The sequence below is a fragment of the Stegodyphus dumicola genome, chromosome 1, assembly GCF_044657685.1.
Source record: "Stegodyphus dumicola isolate Sdum_Otavi_A_Nest chromosome 1, ASM4465768v1".
NCBI lineage: Eukaryota > Metazoa > Arthropoda > Arachnida > Araneae > Eresidae > Stegodyphus > Stegodyphus dumicola.
The window spans coordinates 236,654,017-236,676,940 of record NC_140768.1 but is presented as its reverse complement, the minus strand read 5'-3'; positions in this window follow the sequence as shown (position 1 = coordinate 236,676,940).

The window sequence follows — 22,924 nt, the reverse complement described above, 5'->3', positions numbered from 1 at the left end:
GTGTTATTTCTAACTCAGCAATTCACGGAAGATTTTTTAGTTAAAGATATAGAAGGCTTATTCGGTATGAATCACACGTTATTGAATAGCGATCATTAAAGCGGGGACATAGAGAAACCAAAAGCTCTCGCTATTGTTTTCTCATGGCAATCCTCAAAAAAGGCCAAATACTACGGCAAAATCTCAGACCAATATTTTATTTCTAAGCAGTGCGATGGAGGTTCATACTTTTATATTGTTCACTCATCTCTTGAAACTGCTTAATATGCCATGCAGTACAAGTATACACCTTTCCTTTTAATTGTTTGTTCACAGGTAGGACAGAATGAATGAGTGACGGTGACGTAGGCACCATTCCTCTACCATTGTGGTTAATCGGTTTAGCGCAACGTCTACCATTCTCCAAAGCTGTACATAATACTTGACACAATACTATGCATAATACTGTACAAAATACTTATCACAATACTGTACATAACACAATACTTAATACATACTTGACATAGTACAATATTTAATACATATTTGACATAGTACAATACTTAATACATATTTGACATAATATCTGCTAATACTTGACATAATACAATACTTAATACATATTTGACATGGTATAATGCTTGAATAGTACAATACTTAATGCATATTTGACATGATATAATACTTGACATAATACAATACTTAATACAAACTTGACATAATGCAATACTGACTTAATACTTGACATGATATAATACTTGACATAATGCAATACTGAATACTTGACATGATACAATACTGTCTTAATACTTACTAATACTTGTCAGTAAAGCCTAATTTGCTTCTAATACATATTCTTGACATAAATACTGGTTTCTAAGAAGGTTCTGAGAGAAAGAAAGACAAATAATAATAATAATAATAATAATAATAATAATAATAATAATAATAACTATGAATAAAATTTAAAAAAATAAAATCTGAAATCTTTCAGATTTTATATTACGAACTTATTAATTGTTTTGTGATTAATATACCATTCCCGCCTAAGTGCGCAGATTTGTCATATTTCTTATTAAAATCACAGTCAGGCATTTAGACATACTTCAGTTTCAATTATCTGAGCGATAGAAGAAGGGCAAATTGTCATCTGTTTCATTTTAGTATGCCTTTCAATAACAAAAGCTAATAACAAGCAATTCATTATTGTTCACCAATGTTCATTAAGTACTTCCTAGACATTCAGCTTGTGAAGTAAAATCCTAAAATTTGCGCATTTCACATAATGTGCATACTGTACTTCTAAAAGAAAGAGAAGAACTTACAAGATATTTTTTCTCTCCCCACCGTATTCAATCATGGTGCGACTGGAAAGTAAGTCTATCGGAAGGGGCGAAGTCCGAATCACGGAGAGGACATCATTCATTCTTATATCTCGTGCTAACAAAAAAAAAAAAAAAAAAAAAAAAAATCGCTCTACAAGCTGAGTTGTTTATTTCTCAGTACATTTTCTTTGCAGCTAGCATACTTTTTCGCGTTATGTAATTAGTAGTTCTATGTTCCTAAAAAAGTTATCGGAAGAGTTTTTGCAAAATGCTCATAACTGTAGTCGTTACATCTAAACTATCACTAAACTTTCCCCCGTTTCTCAGATTTGCGTTTAGAAAGCAGAGAGTATTATATATCAGATCTGGACTGCAAGAAGGATGGCCCAATCTCATAAAACTTACATTTCTTTACTGTTTCTTTGGCAGCGGTAAAGGTAGAGGGGACATTGAATGAGGTCCACTCCAGGCAGAATTTTCCTGTGAAACATATACGGGTTAGAAATGCGAATCTTATAAGCAGAAGACTAACTAATATTTCTCGGATTATAGCGAAGTTCCCTACGTCTAAGGGACGGGTTGTCTTAGCGGAGAGCTAGAATTCTACCCAAAATGTCTTAAAAATTGGAAACTGGCTTATAGTTACGTTATGAAATATTCCTGTTATAAATCGTTATGTCTCATATTCACATCATTCTTGCGTAAAGTTACATACCCTACTTAATGCATAAAGTAAACCACATTGGATCTGACCAAAAGTCGAGCTATTAGTATTTAGCCGTCTTATCCACTTGATCACTTGCGAGGTGAAGAATCACAAGAGCTGTATTGTGATACTGAACTAACCTAAGGAGAAAATGTTTCTATACTGGAAAGGGTGCTCAAAGAATTGACAAACAGACTGCAATAACTTTATTTTCTTGCTATGCCTTCTTTACTCTAGTGAAACTTCTGAACTGAAAATGCGAATAAAAATTAAATTATCATCTTAATGACTAAATGAAGAAGAGTTACTCACTTGAGAAAGAAATACTTATGTGTTATTTTATTTCTGTTACTGCTTCGAAAGACGAAACCGATAGGAAAAAATGCACTAGGTTTGAACTCCTAAAATATAGCTATAAGGTTCCTCACTTTTATCTATTAACTAAGCGTTGAGGAAGCTACTGAACTACTAAGCGGATAATCGCTTAAGTCCAAGGACAGAAACGTATACTCAAAAAGGGTTAATTACCCCTTATTGCTCAATCTAAAGATCTACAGATGGCCCCTTTCTCAGGGCGTACAACAAAGCCTCCACTTGAGCTTAAACTAAAAAATGTAAGAAATAAGAACTTACTAATGACTAACTAAAGAGATTTATCTGAAGCTAACACAAATTCTAACTAGTTGGTCCGTAATATTAAATTAGTTAGCGAAGCTATCAAGGGCACGTAATACGACCGAGCGTAGTAACAGCTTAGAGAGATGTAGTCCAAAAGCAAACGGGCGCTATTCAGGAATCCTAATTCTGTCTCCCGAAGTCAGTGGAACTTTGACTTAAATACTTACTCTTTCTCATTTCCATTTAACGCGATTCTAAAACCTAATTCTGGTACGATTCGAAGTTCGATAAACTTAAAGTAACTGTTATAAAATTAGGATATACCTTAAACAGTCTCCGAAGCAAAATTTCAAATATTGTAAATCTACTTCGAATTTTCCTCACAATTCACGCAAGTATTAATAGCTCTGAGAGGAGATTTTCTAGATACAAATCTGTTAAGAAGCTCCTGAGACCTAAAACTAAATGTCTTTCATTTACTAAATGCTGAATTGTCTAGAGAAGAGCAACTATAGTAATGAAAAAAACTCTTATCGATGAATTTAACCTTGACTATGGGGGACTATGCCCAAGACCGAAATGTTAGCAGACCAAAATGTTTTTGTTTTAAGAATACATTGCATTACTATTAATAATTTTTTTACAATGGTATTTTATTCTAACCAAAGCAAATATGAAAATGATGAAATTAGGATAATAATTTTAACGTATGTAATATTTTCAGTTGTACATTGTATTCATAATTTTGGTCATAAAAATAGCTAATAAAATATTTTAAGTTTCCAAACACTATTAGTCATTTCCCTTAGTAAATTGCAAATTTCAGTATTAATTATATTTGGAAGAATAGAAGTAAAATATATGTTCAAAAACTGACAAAAGGAATAAAAATTGATGACATGGTAAAGACGAAACAGGGAAAAAAAAGAATGAGGTAAATTCTATCTAAAACTTATCTTTCTAGAAATTTTAATTAAAGTCAAAATCCACAATTCGTGAAAGAGGGCGCACATATATACAACTTCTCATTATATATATCAACGCCTCCAGAGAATTTCGTTGCTGATATAGAATTTTCCAAAATGTTGTTTTCTCGCGAAAGAATCAAAAAATAAATAAAATTGAATTTATAAAATAATTAATTCGAGCTTTACAATTTGCCTTCTTCATAGGCTACATTTTAAATAATACCATTACTTACTAGTATAATAATAATGCTCTAGATTTAAGGTAACCCTTTCTTTTTACAAATTTTATACACATTTATTTAAAACATTTTGTAATATGCCATTTTTAAACACCCTAACACAATTCTATTGCACAGAAAAAGACATTTCTAAAACCAAAATATAACTGAAATCATTTTTATATATGTTCAGATAAAAAAACGCTTCGAAAACGCTACAATTTATTAAGCTGTTGAAAACTTCTTTAAATAATGCATGAATTCCTCAACTGGATTAAAAATTCCCAAGACAGTGCAAAATTTCTTATCAATGAATACGAGTTTGTTCAATTTAGATAGTCCCCACGAAGACACCCACGAATCGGCAATGTCCTTGCGTAGTTAATAAAAACGTTATGCGACTGCAAGCAAATTTGATGCAACAAATATTTAACGCTAAGAATTTCATATTAGGAATTTACAATATGATGGTTATTGATTTATTACTTGCACCAAAACTCCTGACATTTTTCACAAAGAAATTATCACGAGTGCCTGTTGTCGTCGCTTAATCGAGAACACCCAAAGCCAGAACTGAAAGATATCTTGTCTTTTATATCTTACCAATAACCTCTCCAAGAGGACTTTGGTATTGGAGCCTCTGGTAGTTCTCTCACCTTGCAAAATTACTACAGATTATTATGCCTTATTTGGAGTTCGAACCCTGTAAAATTGAATCTAATTGAGCCTTAAAAATGATTCATTGTTTCAAACTTTCATGTGGTTCATAGGGCTAAATGATATTCGCAATCAAATGAAAGTTTAGAATTCTAAGAACACAATTAAGAGGCAAATTTAACTATACATTACTGACATAAACTTTTAAAAGTATAACTGAAATTTAACATACCTTTTCCACCATCATATAGGTGGGGGCTTATGAATAAAAATGACTAAACATTTGTAGATTACCTTATGTTCATTACCAAGGTATTATGACTTCCGTCTTTACTATAACTTCTTCTTTCAGCATTCCTCACAGGAATGCAGATAAGCTTTCAGTGTATTACAGTTGAGGGTTTTGAATCTTTAGTTCAGAAAGCTTCTCGCAATCGCGTTTGCTGCCAGTAACTTTGGCCAGCTTTGTTTAAGATTAATATTCCAACTTTAGCATTCTCGTTAACCGATGCGTTAAATTGTGCGCTGCTAAAATAGTTTGAATCAGCTTATTCTGTTGCATACTCAGTCTTAGGCTACGTTATCAGGGTCTGAATTTCTTTGCCCGTTGTTGCTTAATTTAAATCGCCGAAAATGAGGGTTTCATCTGTAGAACGAGTCGTACATATAAAAAATAACCTTTTTTTGAGTCGTACATATAAAAAATAACCTTTTTTATTTTAATTTAAATTAAAATAAAAAAAATTATTTAAACATTCTTCAGTATTTGTCGAGGGTTCAAGGTTCAACGGTCAATCGCTGTCTTGTCTGGTAGGGCCTGCAGGTCTTTAATTATAGTTTCAGTTACAAGAATAATCCTTTGCAACACAAAAAATAGATTAAATATCTAATATTCCTTTGAAATTATTTGCAGCTTCAGATTTACAGTCCACTCATCGATGATAATGCTCTTTTGGAAACATCTTTGGAAGAAAGCTCGATTCCCATTTAATGGGATAATGAAACATTTTTAAGATTTTCTCTTCTTACGTTAACAGTGGCATTCATTCGTCATAATTTACAGAAATATTTTAACTGTTTTGTAATTTTTGGTTATTTGTGTGTCCTGTGATATTTAAAAAACGATAGACTACAGCAAAATCTTAAAAAATAAATAAATAAATAAATAAATAAAATAAAATAAACGTAAAATATACCAACACATCTCGGTAAAACTAACTATTACTTTCGGAAAATGGTTGAGTTTTTCACTCATGCGCAGAAACATCCCGGAGATTAGATTAAAATATGCGGATAATAAACTCTAAAAAATACAAAAAAAGCACTCACCAATTCCAATTAAACCTATAAGTGGGAAGCTCACGAGATAAACTGCTTTTCCTAGTCCGTTACCAACATTCTCCATAACATCCATTTCGCTCACTATTTAAACTTCAGCTAATTTTCATTCTGGGAGAGTGATGAAAGAAATAGAAGTTACAGTGAAGAATTAACATGAAAGTATCTTGTCGTCTGAAATAAGCTTTACAACTGAGGTTTTTGTCAAAGAAGGAGTTGTCTGTGATTATCGTTTTGATTTGACGAACATTGGTTATTTAGTCATGACAAAGCAAGTGAATGATGTCTAAGAAGAAATTTTTCATTGGAAGTTTGTTAAGAGAAATTGGAATTTAAGTTTTACTTATGAAAAACTATGCATTTTATAAACTTAATTGATAATCGAGTTTAGTTCCAAGCTTTTAAAGCGTTACTAATATGTAAAAGAGCTTTACTAATGTAACATTTCCTTCTGAAAGAAAGAGATGCTTTCGAGGAAAATTTTCCGATGGAAATGCATTTACATCAATTTTACATGTAAGTTAAACTATTAGTGTGCGAATGTATTCCACGTAATTCATTCTTCGCTTCTAGATCCTATCATAAAGATGTAAAATAACTTTTCTAGCATAGCATCAGTTATTGTAAGGAAACATGACTAAAAGGCATAGTTTTAAATTAGTGAAAATTTATCAAGTAGTAATACTAAGAAACGTGCGGATGGGGAGAATAATAATGATCAATGAATTAATAATCAAAATATTAGAAATAAAATCAATGAATAATAATAATTAAATAAGAAGTAATTTTAAATAAATAAAAAATAAATAAAAAAAATCTGAAATGTTTCAGATTTTAAATTACGTCCAAAGGGGCGTTTTTTAACATTTTGTGTGTTACCTTTCTTTATTAAATATCATGTTCCTCGCACTTAAACCATAAGATCCAGTGCAACAGCAATATCGCAAAATAGTTTTAAAACGAGCATATCTTTAGAATTTCCGATACAGAGACTCACGCGCTGGAGATAAAAATGTTTTTTCTGCACAACGTTGCCATTGCTCGCTTTGAAATCCTTGAGTTTGTTAATCAAAAATTCGTCAAAGTTTTAAAAAATAGGAAATCGATCATAAAACAAATTTCAAATTTCAAATTTGGTCTTCCACATGCTCATATTCGTTGGAGGATTACGTTATTCAAAATTCGATGACTCTATGTACCGTTATTTTATGACAATGTGAGAAATATACATACATTTACGCAGATTTTCATTATTTAATTTCTTCAAATATAATGCAGGACTCTAACATTTTATGGCAACAGTTTGAAAAGTGAACCGACATTTATCCGTCCGACGCAAAATGCCAAAACGAAACTAATAGTCCTTCGGGATTCAAATCCCTTTGGACGAATAAAAATAATACAGAATTTGTTAGTCGTATAATTTGTTTTATTTGCTTATTTTCCACCAAATAGTACTGAAAATTTCGAAATTATTAGGAATTTTCTAATTTATAATTTAATCTCAATACTGTACACTATCTAACAAGTTCTTAATTAAACAGCAGCAATAAGTAAAAAAGAATAGTACAGTGACAAACAAAAAACTGCATCGTCTGCGAAAAAGAAAAATGTCTGCAAATAATGCGTTTGATGTACATGTTTTACATAAAGATAATATTTATAATAAAATAAAAAATCTGATGTATACACCACATGAATTTTTTGTACGGAATATTAAATTATACGCATTTTTCTTGCATTTCATTTAAACTTATTAGATTGAATTAAACCTACTTCGCCGACAGCGCATAAACACGATAGAATAAATGCATTCTTTAAAATTCATTTTGTTTACCATAGCGACACTCTGGCGCTAGGTTTACTTAACAGTATTATATTTCGTTCCTATTATAACTCAGAATGCACAAAATTTATATCATTTAAAGAATTATCTAATCGTTGCCACATGTTCTATTCAAATACTATAATAAAGCTACAACTATGTATAAAAGAAATTAAGCAAACAAAACAAAAAAGAACAGTTTTTCACAGACGATTAAGTATTTCTCATTCAATTAATTCAGTTTTCACTTCGCGACAAGGCAAAAATACATAAAAACTCAAAATATCTGTATTAAAAATTACGAAGTAAATCTTAAACGCTTATTTCCTCGAAAAAATTCCAGAAAGGATTAAGCATGATTTAAATAATAAATATCTTTGTTGTTGCGAAGCTAAGTTTCTCTAGATTGGCAACAAATCCGCTACTCAGCTGTTTCAAATGTAAACAAGAGCAATGGCCGCTATCAAATTAGGCTTAGCGGCACTTAAACAATTTTAAAATTGTTGATAATTCTAAAAATATTGCATACAGATTTACTAAAGGCATAAAACCCTTAACCGGAAGATAAAAACAACATAATTCAATCATTTTTAAAGCAAAAAATGTACAATTTACAAACATATAAGAGTAAAGAAACTGAGATCACTGAGCCGGGTAACAGAGTGGATATATTTATAAATATATTTATATACGTTTGGCGCGGCCGATTGAAACCAAAATACGAGGTGCACATCTACATGTTATAGTAGTCTTATGTACCAAATTTCAACGTTCTGAGTTATGCGAGATATGTACGTGCGTACGTACATACGTTCGTACAGACGCCACGAAAAATTCTCTTCAGAATTCATTTTAAAGCTGTTTTTTTTTTTTTTTTTTTTTTTTTTTTTTTTTTTTTTGAGGAAAAGAGTCTTTTATTCTGTCCTTACGTACAGATATCATGCAAAAACATCGTTAAATTGCATTCGAAAGCGGTCAAAGTGGATATTTTCGTTGAAATATGCTGCCTGAAGCTTTTCGCGATTACAATACTTCCTTTTTATTTCGTACAAGGAAGTAAAAAGGATTAATCTTAATCAAGTTTTATTAGGATTAATAAATTATTAAAAAAGAAGAAAAAGTGTGAAAAATGCAATTTTTTAAAGGACGCAGAACAAAGTATTTGATGACAGAAATTTTATAGTTAATGTGAATTCTACATAATTACACAACTGCATGTTATATATACTTAGATATGAACGCACACATATAAGGATCACTTGAATATTTAGTAAACTTCAGTTCACGAATTACGTTAGTAATCGGTACCATAGTAATTCTATGAAAATTTGTGCGTTTCTGCTGCCTGTCTGTTTGTTTAAACATCATCTCCTCCGGAATGGCGCGGAGTTATCTTCGAACGAGGTACCTCCCGGATTTCAAAAATTTGTGGGAAGCAATTTGGACCATTCTCATCTTCATACGATTTTAATCAGCTTAACTATTATTTAAAAACTCTGAATATGCTAATTTTCGTGCTCAGTGGCAACAGTCGCGCGAGCTGGAGATAAAAATCTGCTTTATTTTCGAAAAGTGTTGCGCCTGCTCGTTTTTAATTCGTAGAATTTGTTAATAAAAATTAGCAAGTTTTACAAAATATGAAATAAAAATAACATTTCCAAATATTAATCATACTATTATTATGTAGGGTCATATTTTAACGTTGAAGAAAGCACGACGTCATTGTATATCGAAATGTTTTCGCTAATTTCAGCGCTTTAAATAAATAGTAGTTGTTAATACCTTTTTGTTTCAGATTAGGATGACTGACACGATATGTTACTACAACGTTACTTCTTTTATTGGTAATGAGAAAAAATTTTTTATATTACATGAAATTTAAATGACGTCATACGCATACCTGAAGTGTAAAGTTTTTGTTTGCTGTTTTAGCAACAAAAAGTTATTTATGGATTGGTCGTTGCTTGGACAGAATGAATTGAATTTTATTCATAATGATATGTTTATACACTTTGTTTTCATGTCTACATAGAACTTATAAATTTTGTTTTTGCAGCAGCCTGCTCCCCTGCCTGGTTTGGCCTCCATATGAAATATTCTTTAGTATTCAGAAGTACGAATCAATAATCAGAAGAACGAATAATGAGAAGAAAGGTAATTCTTCAAGTATCAAAAAAAAAAAAAAAAAAAAAAAAAAAAAAAACGAATAATGAGAAGAACAATATTTCTTTAATAATCAAAATTCCTTCTTATGAACGAATTTTTATAATTGAGCATTTTTTCCTACACTTTCATACGGAAAGTTTCGCGACCATGCCAAAAGTTCATGAAATTAACAAAACAATGGTAACCTGATATAATTCCTGCTTACATCACTACAATAACTATGTTGTAGAAAAGAAAAGTAACCGAACAAGAAATAAAATACACAAATATAAGCAACTCAGAATAGGAAGCTATTTTAGTGGACAATTTAGATATTGATGGAGATTATATCAACTTTTTATCTTATCACTACGTGAATTGAAATCATAAAATAATCAATTTCAATTATTTTTTAATTTCTTTCTCTAAAGACGTAACAACCTTTCTTATCCGTCGCTCCCAGTATGTATAATTAATATAAATTTGCTACAAAAACGGTCGTAGATGGTAATATAAATCGAGCTGATAAATAGGACCATACTCGATGTGGGCGTCTAGGGCAGAAAGTTGCTACGAGTTATCTCGTAACTGGCAAGCTGGAAGAGAAACACTCCAATGTAAAATTTAAAATTGGGTAAAACAGCAATCTTATTTTGATGTATATTTTGAATAAGACAATTGATTTCTAGGGCGATTAAACACAGTTCCCTCTTCTGCAAAAGCTGAGAATGGGGGTTTGGTAAAATCATCGAAACTAGTCCTGTGTATAATTTGAAAGTAAAATATAACGCTGATTTTTGTTGTTTGACTTCTAAATTAATACTTGTTCGGCGTGTTATTGTATCTTAATCTTATGTCTACCTTGCATCTTTTTCCTCATATAGGATAACGGAGATTCGATAGGATTCCTTTTAAATTTAATCCTCAGATAGGATTCCTTTTAAGTTAATCTTTTCATTTTATACTTTGCAGCTTTAGCGTAAGTTTTAACATTTAAAAAAACTTTTAATTATTTTGTAAAAATTTCAGGAATACAGTATCTCATTTGTTTACAAATTGTGTCAATTTATTGATATTTATCTCTTGATGTTGTAAGTGCTATCTCTTGATGGTGTGACGAGCGGGAACAAGTTAGAAGTTGTAGTCTTTAGTCTGAGCCTCACCTCTTCTCTTCTGATCAACAACTTTCTTTAGTCAAACATTTGGTAAAGTTGGACTAAGCACCATTGAACTTCATAAATCTGATATAAATGTTTCAAGTTTTTCAGGTTCTTGCCACCAACAGACTTAAAACTCGAAACATATTTATTAGTGCCAACATCTTATGAATTCTCCTTCTAACTCCCTAGCATCACAGTGGATACTAATTCAGAAGTCAAACAACAAAAATCAGCGTTAATTTACAAAATTTTGTAAATTAACGCTGATTTTTGTTGTTTGACTTCTGAATTAGTATTTATTCGGCGTGTTATTGTGTCTTAATCACAGTGGATGTTAGTTCGTTGTGGAATAGAGAAAAATAAGACTTCGGATTTTCTGGCAAAGGAAGGAACGAGTGCCTTCCAGAAAATTAACGATTTTTCATTCTCCTAAAGAGATTAATAAATATAGACTTACTTAACAATATTCTCTCTCTAGTTCTTTTATTTTATTCTGCACAATCCATGGCCTTATAATTCTGTAACTGTACTGGGAAGCAAAAACGAATAATAGCTTAAGTGTCAAAAGCCAAGCATTTATAAATAAGTAAATATTTCTTTAATAATGATCAATTGCACCCTGAGTCCACTTATTTGAAAGACACACTGCTAGCGATGTTTTACGAGTTTGTCCTTCCTCAATATTTGCATGTTCAAATTTACTTTGCGAGCTTTAATTTTCTTTGTTTCTTTCTTTTCCTTTTTGTTTGAACCAGGAAATGTAAATAGCTTTTTTTTTTAAACTAACAGTATTTGTCTTTAACTATTAATTATCATGCCCCATTATGAAGGCTAATTTATTTTAAAGTTTACGCGGGCAGAAGTTGATTTTCAAAATTTTCTAATTATAATTAGCATAAATATCAGTTCTGTACCCGGCGGTTTTCAAACAAAATAAAAGAAAAAATTTTAAAGACTTTTTGAGTAGCCAAATGAGCGATAGCGGAGCCATACTAGCAGTTTCTCTAGCTCTCTCGAGGGATCTCGCTCCTCTCATTACTGGATTCTTATCAAAAATAATTCTTTTCCCCTTTAGATAGGGGGTGGGAAATGTGGTAGGTGGAGAAAATGGATGTTCGGCGATGTGTCAACGCCATGAAAATTGATGGAGCGGTCAGTCTCCGAACCGACTACCGCGGAGCACTTAACCGAAAAATCGCCACTTACGGAAGTCGCTGGGAGCAATAGTGGCACGTCAGAAGCGAAGAATACTACGGGGATTCACTTATCGTCTCTTACGAAAACTTTCATAGAAAACTAGATTTCGGAGCATGTGACTGAATGAAATTTTTGAAATAACAAATAATAATTGACCGAAGAAAAAATTCATCATTGAAAAGTGAGCAATAAAATTTGCTTTGTATTTGGAAAAATTCATAGAATAATTTATGCCGTAATTTCGAAATTCTAAATTAACATGAATTTTTTATTCAGATTCTTTTTACTGCAATTAAACTACTTTATCGGGGGGAAAAGGATTTCTAAATAATAATTAATGCAAAATATTATTATTGCTAATCCGTTTTTTAGATATGAGCCCTTCATGGATAATAATCGGTTAGCTAAGGAACAAACCTTGCGTTCCCCATAAGCATTGAGCACCACCCGTGATATTAGAGCATTGCAAGTTTTCTTCAATTTTTTTAAGTCAAGAAGATCTCAGATGATGGAATGTATGGGTCTCGCGCACAAAATTATGAAACCTTACCTGTGAGGTTCTGCCAGTTATCAGAAAGAAAATCAACTCAGGTTTATCAGGCAGAACATGTTATGATCAATCGGTACTCAGGTAGGTTCTGACACAAAACCTCCTCATTATCATCCCTACGGATCATTATCATCATCCTAGAGTCACTTTAAATAACACTCGTGGCATTTCCAGTTCTCACCCTAGAGGCACTTCCAGTTACACTGGTGGCACTCACAGTTCTGGTATTCGGAACTAGGAAGAAACTTACACTCAATAAAACTGAAACTAAACTAAGCTGGTTTAATGCTGCTGCCAGTTAACTGACCGATTACTTGTTTTACAAAGTTACTGCACCAAAAAATAATGTAATTTTTATAGCAAATATTGGCATAGTTTAGCGTACCCCCTCATAAAAATGCTCCACCGGCAACGAATTTAGCACCCTAAAAATTCTTGTCTACTCAAGTTTCATGTGCAAACCCGTTCCTTCTACTTTCAAATTGCTCCTACAACATCTATCCCAGAAAAGTAATAATTAGATTAACTCTTCACAGGCACTGTGATGTCAAAAATGCAAGGGCCTCACATTTGAAATATATTTTTTTTTTTTTTTTTTTTTTTTTTTCTCTCTTTGTAATCCTCTTAAGGACTGAGACCAAAAACGTTTTTAAAAAAAGAAGCTTTATAAGTTCAACTGATAAAAAGTTGCAGTCTAATTTGACACCCCCCCGTTGTTGCTACAATAAAGCACCGGTGCCTCTGTATACTTTCCACTATCACCAATGAATTATTGCTAACAAATATGAACTTTCAGCCTATTTATCAAATACTGCATCTGAATTTAAGCGTGATTAAAACTATTATTATTATCTGAATTAAAAAGTGATATAAATTGTGTCATTTGCCTTAGAAGATAAACCCTCTGGAGAAAGCACATATAATTACTTCTTTCTTTGTTTATATCTCTAGATCTCGGGTACATTTCTTTGCCAGCCACGGAAAATTTTAATTGAAATCTGAATTAATTGAATGAAAAGTACTGAATAGTCTGTGAAAAAATGTTCTTTTATACATCATTTTATATTTAATTTAGTATTTGAATAGAGCATGTGGCAACTATTAGATAATTCTTAAGATGATATAAATTTTGTGCATTCTGAGTTAAAAATAATTGAAATGTAACGCTATTAAGTGAACATAGGGCCAAAGTGTCCCTATGGCAAACAAATATATGGCCTATTGTAAACAAATATAGTGCATTTTAAAGAGTGCATTTATTCTATTGTGGTTTATTTATGCGCTATCAACGAAGTAAATTTAATTCAATCCGATAAGTTTAAATGAAATGCAAGAAAAAATGCGTATAATTTAATATTCCGTACAAGGAAGTCATGGGGTGTACACATCAGATTTTTTCAAAAAGCAAAGACGTTCCTAAAGATCCAAGATCTCGTGATTCTGTTTCTTAACTAACGAAGTTGAAAATCAGCTTTGGAAAATCAGCATTGGCATTGGATTCCAATGCAGATGTTAGAAATTGGCTACGGCATCACTAAGAGGATGTTATTTAATATAAAAGATAACGAGCATATTTCCATGTAGTTAACGTCTGGGAAGCTGTGGAATATTCTAATTTCGAAACATTTTTTGTATTTTAGTATTACTACGCATTTCGAATACGGAGTTGTGTTGTGTTGTGACTTATCTCATTTGTCTGATAGTACCATCAGAACAAGCCCACGAAATTCATCCTGGCAAGGAGAGCAAGATTGCATGAGTCGTTGGCATATGAACGTGAGCACCATTCAGGTGACAGTACGACTTTGCTCAGTACCGCCGGCAATTTTGATGCAGAGCATCCCGGAGGGGGGGCTCACACCCCTCTTCTCCTAACGTTAACCTCTCGAGAGGACTTTCGGCTAGCTATATATTTAGAGTTCTCCCATGCTGCAGAGACACTATACACTGGTGTGCAAAAATTAAGGACGAGACGGTTTTTTCAATATAACTTTGCACAAAAGCTTTCAAAATCAATACATTTAATACCGTAAGATCCCCAATACGTAAGGACATTAGTAATGTAAGCAACACTTACTAGAAGGAGATATCAGAGGGATAAAAAGAAGCTTTATTGAAAAAGTAGCATGGATCGCAATGCGACTGAAGGCCGAAACATCCCTGTGATGGGTGTCCAGCAAGAAACATCCGGTCTTTAATAGGGGATATGATCTCCCCTGACTGCTAGGCAGGTTTCACAGTGTCTGCCCATGCTGAGAATGAGGGTGTCAATGAGTTGTTGAGGCATTGCTGCCCATTCGTCTTGCAGCGCCAATCAAAGCTCCGGAATCGTTACTGGTGATAAGGTACGAGCTGCCAAGCGTCTGCCTAGATAATCCCATACATCCTCGATGGGACTGAGATCCGGAGATCGTGCCGGCCAATCCATACGTTCAATATCCTCACTCTCTAAGAGCTGTTCGGCAACTACTGTGCGATGACATGGTGCATTGTCGTCCATGAAAAGGAACTGCGGACCCATAGCGCCTCTAAAAAGACGCACATGTGGAAGAAGAATCTCGTTACAATAACGGGTCCCGTTAACTGAACCTGCGTCGAAGATGTGAAGGTCTGTACTACTACCAAGCATGATGCCTCCCCAAACGAGAACACCGCCACCTCCATACCTGTCCCTTTCAATGATGTTCGAGAGATGATTGCGGTTTCCCCGCTCTCTCCAGATGAGTATGCGATGAGAATCGCTACTCAGACTGAATCTGCTCTCATCCGTAAAGAGTACTCGTCCCCATTCATTGTCTCTCCAATTCCGGTGTTCCCAGCACCACAGATAATGCCTTCTCCAATGGGCAGGTGTTAGAGGTACACACCGTACAGGGCGTCGTGCAAACAGACCACCACCGTGCAGTCTTCTGGTCACGGTAAAACGCGATATCGGTCGTCCAGTCGCCTGTGTCGTGTGTCTAGCGATTTCTCCCGCTGTATGCCCCCTGTTTCTTCTGGCCTGTAAGGCAATATACCGGTCCTCGTGGACGACCACTACTAAACCCCCGGATAGCTGTTCCTGTAGTTTGAAATTGTCTCCAAAGTCGTGAAACGATGCTGAGAGCAATACCGAACTCTGCAGCCACACTTGTCACACTGCGGCCTTCCTCCAACTTCCCAATGATTCGACCTCGGGTAAAAGCATCCAGATGTCGTCTGACAGATTGTTATTCGCCATTTCTCGCTGAGGCAGCAACTCGGTGTGATTTTAACTGCTATACGGCGTGCAATCTCTTTGCCAGAAATACTGATCTTACACCGACAACATGCTTTATACTACTCAGACACTCCCCCATTACGTCTACCTGCATATCTGCGCATGTGATACCGTACATCACCTTACTTAATCTCCTGATTGGTCTTTCTGTCCGCTCTGCCTCTTCGTTCAGCTGATATGCTAATTTTTCGACTTCGTCCTTAATTTTTGCACACCAGTGTACATTTACAAACATCTACGTCTTCTCCGGGATTCGAACCCGGGGCATCGGTTCCGTAGTAGGCTTTCCCAAGCACTATACCGTCTGGGCGGCTCAAATAAAAAGTTATTGATCTTGGCGTTTCTTGAAGACTATCCCACCCATTTCTTACTGTAAAATAAGAACTATAATAATTCATTGAACTCCACAAAGCACCCACTGAACAGCTTATCATATTTATGCATTGAAATAGTTATTAAAAATTTTGTGTTTCAAAATTATTTTGAATTCCGCGATATGTATGTTAGTCAGGCTGCACCACAAGGAAATTTACTGCGTTGCTTCTTGCATCATATAATACGAGATAACACTTACAGTATTGTTCAGCTGACAGCTAACATAGGTTCTAAAAATGTTATATCTCTCTGTATGCAATATTAAGAGCACATTCCACGTCAAAGCAGCATTTATAGAACTTCGGAGCGCAGTGGTGCAGTTGAGCAAGAATTCTTGAGGTCGGCCCAAGCCTGTATCCAGAAGGTTGCAGATTTTCTTTCAGATAGATTTTGAGTATTTTCTTTGCAAAACAATACTTCGGAAAGAAGAAAACCAGAGACATAATGTCGGAGCTTTGTGCGGAATAAGAAATCCACACATTTTAACCATAGCAAACTTTGAGCACGTTTTGCCTAACAATTATTGCAAAGGTTCGTAGTATCCCTTCCCTTTGTAAGAAACTGTGTGGTGTTCGATACAGTCGAAAGAGAGTATGACAATTAGTGAAGAAAGAAAATTCAGTATTTAATGTTCAGTTTTTGTGAAAAAAAATGTAAAGTTTAATCTTCAGGAGAGAAACTGCAATAATTTACAAATAAGCGTGGAAATATCACCGAATGTGATGTAAACTTTTAATATTTCGTTAAATGAATATGTTGTCACATGCATATACATACCGCTCTTAATTTGTGCGCAAGCTTATGTACAATAAGCATAGAAAAATATTTCCTGAAAATAACACTCGAAGGCAATAATTAAATGCAGGATCGAATCACTAATATTTGATCTAAATGTAGTGCAGTAAATAGTAATATAAAAAAATTCATTATTGATAATTATTTTCTATCCTCAAAAAAACTCCTTCTTAATAATTATTAAAAACACACAGGTTTACCTGAAAATGTACGTAAAATTTTAAAAGTAATTTTTAGTTGCTTGAGAAATCCCACCTAGAATTTTGAAAATAATATTCAGTTCTCATGCGATCTTTGTGGAAACCTTTGAAATAATTTTCATTTCTCCGGAAAACCTACGTAAATATTTTTGAAATTATGTTTCATTTCTCAGGGCAATATTATGTGAAAATCTGATGTGTACACCACATGACTTCCTTGTAGTGAATATTAAATTATACGCATTTTTTCCTACATTCATTTAAACTTATTTCCTCGAAATTCATTAGAGATATATTTTTCATGCAATTAATTCAATTCTAACTTCGCAACAAGGCAAAAATACATGAAAATTCAAAATATCTAGATTAAAAATTGAAAGATATAGAAAAACATAAATCAATAAATGCAGTTAAAACAATGAAAAAATATTTTTTAAAATTAAAATTACAGTTTCTACGCAAAAACAAGTAATTCGGCCAGCGGGGAAGAAGGCAGATTTTTCAATGCACAAAACTGAAAATTTACTTTTGGTCTCACTCGACAAAAAGACACTAAAGGCGTAGAAAATGATTTAATTTGTTGTAGACGATATGCTGAGTCAATATATGAGATAATTTAATAACTTAAATGTTAATTCCAAAATGGGTTAAGCACAATTTAATTCGCAATAATAAAAGAAGACATTACTTTGTAGTTGCGAAGCTTAGTTTCTCTAGATTGGCAACAAATCCACTATTCTGCTAAGTTTCAAATGTAAACAAATATGGCTGCTATAGTAAAAAAAAATTAGCCGCACTTAAACAACTTTTAAATTGTTGATAATTCTACAACTATAACATGCAGGTTAACTAAAGGCATATAAAGCTTAACCGGAACAATATAATTCAATCATGTTTAAAGCAAAAACTGCATAATTTACAAACATATAAGAATAAAGAAACTGAGCTCACTGAGCCCAGTAACAGAGTGGATATATATATATGCATATATTTTTTATATAAATTGTGCGGCCGATATCAAAAATGGGGAGGCGTACGTCTATATGTTTTAGCTAGCAGTCCCCCATACAAAATTTCAACTTTCTGAGGCCATTCGTTTTTAAGTTATGCGAGATACATACATACGTAAATACGTACGTACAGACGGCAGGAAAAAAATCGCTTCTGAATCCATTTTAAATCTGTTTTATAATTCCGTCTGAGAAAAAAGCGTTTTTTTATTCTGTCCTTACGTACAGATGTCACGCAAAAGCATCGTTATATTGCTTTCGATAGCCGTCAAAATGGGTATTTTCGTTGAAATATGATACCCAGAATTTTTCGTGATTGTAAAACTTCGTACAAGGAAGTAAAAATTGGAAATAATTTTCTTCTGCAAGAGAAAAGCTGCATTAAAATGACTGTAACCTGATGCTCGCATTGTAGGTTTCTCTATAACATGAAATGCTATTAAAGCAAATTTAACGCAGTATTTCCCTCATTTTCTAAACTGTATATACTGTACGTGATCATCTGCATACAAAACAGAATCTAAATTTTATGGCCTAACAGTAGCGGAATAGATACGACAAATCGAACACTAGTAGTTGGATCCAGGTTCAAAGCCCGAAATGCAAACTCCATAGGCAGTTTCATAGTTTCCCCATGTGTAAAGCTATTATTAGTTACGTTAGCAATTCTTGCAAAAAGGCATCCCTTTCCTAGCGTGTTTTGCCGTAATCAAATATTCCAATGCAATTTTTAAAGGTTATCATGAAACTTGGTTGTCATCATTATCATCAACAATTCTATATCCATTCTTACAATGTGTCCAACAAATATCATTCTGTTGATTTTAATGCATTATATAATATAACTACTCTTATAAATTCTGTAGAGTTCATAATTAAATATTTCTCCTATGCGTCATTCAATTGTATTACACCAAGAATTTTTTTAAATATTTCTTTCGAATAATGCTAATAAAATTTTATTTTTATTTATTTTTGGTTCATGTCCAGGTTTCTGAAAGTCATCTTATTAATGAGGGAATGCTACAGTAATATATAAATTAGCAACCTGTATGTATACTTCTGATTTTAGTTTTGTTTAAATGATAATATACGTTGATAATTTTATACTAATTCTGCTTAATATTCAAAAACATTTTACTGTATTGTTATTTTTATTTAGGAAAAGGAGCGAAATATTTAAATGATTTGAATGATGAATATTTTTAAAGCAAAGTTTTTTTAAATATTTTAAATTATTTGAATAATAATTTCTTTTTTGAGGTATTGTACTGTAATCTAAAGTTTTCAATTTATCTCCTGCCTAAACTAATATAACTAATAATTAAAGTTTTTAGGTAAAAAAAAATAAAGTTTTCTGTTAAATTAGAACTTGTTGTTACCAAAATTGTCATTGATTATTATATTTATCATTTTTTGCTCAAGCTCGGCTCCAGTAGTGGCCGAGTGGTAAAAATCTCTCAAGACGCGAAATCGATCTCAGGAGGACGGGTGGCTGTATGGTTAATTTTTCTCATGTACGACGTGAATACGAGCCAAGTTTCCATTAGAAAGTCCGCTATGTAGGCATTCTTTCCCTTAGGAAGATAGCCATCGTGTGTGCTTTGCTATATTCTAATCATCTAACCTAATCTATTGGTCAAGATAAGTAAAATATAATAGTTGATATAATATTTTTATGCAAGAGTTTCTTGTTATCTAAAACATATTTTCCAGGCTTTTTGCAAATGAGGAACTTCAAAAACGCTGCTTTAGCAATTCGGATAATGCTTATAGTAACCCCAAAAACTTTAGCCATTGTCAACGGCAATATGATATGAATCCTGACTGAATTTGTCGGAGTAAGAATCTAGGCAATTCTTACTGGATTGCGTAGATTATCTGCCTGATTACCGGATTATCTGACAATGGCAATATGATATGAATCCTGACTGAATCTGACGGAGTAAGAATCTAGGCAATTCTTAATGGATTGCGAAACAGATCAAATTAATTTTCAGTACAACCCCTCAGGAAACCAATCTCGGAGCTTATCTCCTCAAATATCGGCGCACTGAGTTGAATTTAATCGGAGTTCGGACCACACACGGTGAACAGTGACAATTCGGGTGCGGTTTTTCGTGAGCCACCGATTGCTCTCCGATGAGAAGTTATAATAACTGGGCAGTTTGAGCAGGCGCGTGTGTCACTAGAGGTCTCTGCGCTCTCTGTTTCATTAAAGAGAGCAAAATTGCCTTTGCCTCACTGGGGACGGCAAAGATTAATTTTGGCTCCCTTTTTGGCAGCTTTGGCGAATGGAATTCCTGATTATTCGAACACCTAGCTGTCCGTTATAGCACATGAATACTTTTTTTTTTTGCTCAGAACTGTTCAAAAAGATAATTTATCGTACATGAAGATAAACTGCTCTGAAGACTTAATTTATGAAACAATATTCCCTTGATAACGTAACAAGGACTTAAATTCAGCCTGAGCCTGGGTCGGAAATTATCAGTTTTTTCAGTGAAATCCAGTTTCCAGCCAGATCACAATGTAAAGATCCTGCTGTTCAGAGCAGATCTGGAAAACTTTACTTTTTAAAATGAAGTAATATAGTTAATGTAAAGAAATCATTTTGTAAGTTTTCATTAATCTTACTCGTGATGTATGTAGCTATGGTCAAAAGCTAGTCATCGATTTTTAAACTATTTCCTGATTAGCTCGAGTTCAAATTTTGGGCACTTAATACTTGTAGACGGTAATACAGTATGATGAAGCGAATTTTTATTTTTCAAGATTCGATTTAGACTTTTCTTAATTAAATATTGTAAGGAATTTTCATTCACATCGTTGTTTCGTAAACGAACTAAACACCTCAGAATTTTATTGTCTGAGTCATCGGATAGAATGGAAGGGGGGACTTTCAAATAAAATTTTAACATAATTCCCTGATTTTCCGGAGAATGTTTAAAGGTCTTGATATTTTCGATTATTTCATGTCTATTTTTTAAAGCTTTTGATATCTAAAAATGTATCTGTTAAAATTTTTGGAAAAAAAGAACTGAAAAATGTTTCCTGGGGCGTCAAGTAATTCGCTTGGAAGCAATTTCGAAGTTATGACGTCATACATCTTACTGTTTTTCTTGTTTCCGTATATCTTTCTATGATTTTATTTAACCCTTTCAGGGGCACAATGTTATGATTTTTTAAAAGTTATGAAAAAGTAAGCATAATGACATGCAATGGTCCTATAGACAACATAAATGAGTTTTAAAAAAAAAATTTCGTCCCCCTTTGTGGAAAGGGGACCGGTTTCACCTTGAAACCAAGACCCGTCTAGAGCACTTAAGACTAAACATTTGCTTATTTATCATTACTTTGCTGAAAAGTATCTGAACGTAACCCAAATTGCAGGTTATACTAGTAAATTACTGAACAACTAATGAAGTAAGCAAGATTTGCATAAACACGCATTTTTAATTATAAATAAAAAATTTAAAACAGGAAACAAAAAGGTATGAGACAAAAAGTAACTAATAATGCACTAAATTACTTGCATAAAACTATGAAATATTTTTTAAAATGATGTTTGAAACTAAGAAAATTATATGTAAAAATAAAATAAATTAAGATGCATACAATTATTTTGCTATGAACTAGAAGCATGAGAAAAGCGATCGCTAAAGAGAAGCATAATAAAAACGCAACTGTGAGTGTTTTTTCAGTGTGCTCTGTGTCTCTGAAAAAAATAAGAAATGTTGCCCCTCTCTCAAAAGCTCCATAAATCCTCATCTTTGAAGCCACTCAAATGAAGATATTGTGCAACTATTTACAGCAGTGATCCGAAAGCAATAAACACAACTGCAAAAAATCTCGCGACTGCGTCATCTGATCCTTTCTTCGATGTCCCAGAGGGGCAGTGGTTTCATACTGAAACCGCAATGAAAACATTCAAAATTAAAAGGGTTCCATTACTTTTTTTGTGTGTGTGAACTAAGGACGTTTCATTACTCGTTGATGCCTGCTTGTAAATACATTGTGGAAAAATTAAAAATTTTGGGGTTTTTTTTGTTTTTAAAATGGGTCAAAAAGAGTAGTGTGCAAAAGAAGTTATTTTTGAATGATTCGTATCAATTAATGGATGCCCAGAAAGGTTTGCTGCTGCCATCTGTTATCAGCTTTAAGAAGTAATTTAATTTTAGCAGCAGTTTTGAGGAAAAAAGAAAATTTCTAAATTAAAAAAAAATGTTGAAAATGCGGTTTCAAGGCGAAACCACCGCCCCTGAATTACTTAGCTCCCTCCACTTGCTAAAAAAATTTCTTGCAAAAGAAATTAAACTTCATATGTCTTCTTTCATTTTTAAAACTGTTGTTTCTTCTCTGCAGAATTTTTTATAGATATATTTTTCATTTACTATCTTTTTCATTATACTAATCTAAAAAACAACAGTGTTTCTAACAATAAAAATAACATACTAAGTAGTTTCTGTTGCAAATAAATTTAGGCATTAATTAGTGTATGTGTGTGTGTATTTAATTATGGCAAAGCACACTAGGGCTATCTGCCTAAGAGGAGGGATGCCTTCGTGGAGGACTTTCTAAGGGAAACTGCCTCGTACA